This window comes from Cibotium barometz, chromosome 27 (assembly GCF_041138505.1).
Source record: "Cibotium barometz isolate CiBa-2024 chromosome 27, ASM4113850v1, whole genome shotgun sequence".
NCBI lineage: Eukaryota > Viridiplantae > Streptophyta > Polypodiopsida > Cyatheales > Cibotiaceae > Cibotium > Cibotium barometz.
This window is the reverse complement of record NC_141072.1, coordinates 19,465,181-19,467,092: the sequence shown is the minus strand read 5'-3', so window position 1 is coordinate 19,467,092 and position 1,912 is coordinate 19,465,181.

The window sequence follows — 1,912 nt, the reverse complement described above, 5'->3', positions numbered from 1 at the left end:
ACCAAGTACGATCAAGTCCCTAACCCTACCATCATCACCACCATCCGCTTTTTCAACCTCATCATCACCCTCTTGGTAGAGTTCCCCACATGTCACCACTACCATGATGAAGCCCAAGGCCTCACCTTCATCAATAAATGCCCCATAATCAAGAAGCTCTTTGGCTACTATGAATGCATCTAGTGGATGCCCGCTTGGCATCTCCAAACCTTCAAAGATATGATGGAGACAGCCTTCTAGACAAGCTATAAAGCTTTCCATTGAGCCCCCCAGTACCCCACATCGCAATACAATTTTTTTCACTATATCATTGAGCTTTCTGGCTAGTTCTGAGGACGGACGACCTGATAATGTCAAAAATTATACTGACCATAACTTTTGACATTATCCTAATCATTGTTATGCTTCATGTAATTTATTTTTATGTAAAACCATGCCAAGCAATTCATGTAAAAAGATATGGGATGACTGAACTTATGAGATGTGTAACGTTGGCCATAAGCAACAAACCTTAGGTGTACATAGAGCTAGAGAACCAATTTTGGGCTTCCAGTAGTTAAATGGGAATTCATTCATTGTAAAAAGAAAGCTCCTGTATATAAGTGACTTATGGAATATGAAAAGTATACAATACCATTATCACAATGGAGTCTTCTTCTTCTTCTTCTTGCTCTCTCTCTCTCTCTCTCTCTCTCTCACACACACACACACACACATGATGGCATGGAGATAGGAGTAGATCTCTCCATAGATCCTTCTCTCATTTCTCTCTACCTAGCTCAAGGAAAACTCCACTTGGGTGACAAAAGTGGTGGTGGAGTGAGTCCCAGGCATCTTTACATTGAGGAGTTAACCCTCTTAGGATTGGCCAAGTGCATAATCCCGAACCGACCCTTGTATCTTCTCTCTTCTCTTCTCTTCTCTTCTTCCTCTCTCATGCATATCTTCTCTCTTATCTTCTCTTCTTTCTCTCTTATGCAAGGAGAATGCTTATTTAGGTGAACAATCAGGCATGCATATATAAGTCTATGCATACACATATTTGCATGTAAGAGACTCTATGTATGCATGCATAAGAGAACCTATGTATAAAAGTATGTGCATAAGATACTCTATGTATGCATGATGATCATGCATTAGCTCTTATTCATGCAATCTATGCATAAGAGCTGGACATGCATAATATATTATGCATAATGTATGCATAAGAGCTAGTAAATTGTAAAGCCCACAAGTCCACAAGTCTATATTGTTAAATATCAATAGTGATTAATGTGAGAATAAACAAGTGCTAGGTGGTTATGTAAACTAGCACTGTATTTAGGCTTTAAATAAAGTAGTTCCAATGTGTGTGAACAATTGCTAGTGTGCATGAGTTATTTTGTGTGGGAAGAACCTCTTAGAAGGATATTATGTATAGTAATGATATGTGGCAAAGTGACACCTATTAGGGACACTTGGCATCATATAATGTAAAGTAATGATATGTGGCAAAGTGATACCTATTAGACACTTGGCACATCATGTTTGGCATATGGCAAATGTAGCGGGGTGGTAACATATGCTTCACCTTTGTGGTGGTAATGTATGCTTCACCTTTGTAAAGGGGGTCTCTCCTATAAAAAGGACCTATCTCTATAATGAAATTATGCTTTTAACTACTCTTGTATTCCTTTAATCCCTTTGCTATTATGCTAATAACCTTTCTAGTCAACATTTCTCTCTCTCTCTCTCTCTCTCTCTCTCTCTCTCTCTCTCTCTCTCTCTCTCTCTCTCTATTAGATGTGTGCCTACACTCTCACCCTAATAAGGAGCCATACCAATAATTGGTATCAGAGCCCTTTCAATCTCACCCTAAGGAACCATACCAATAATTGGTGTCAAAGCCCTTTCTACCTTTGCCTAGCTCATA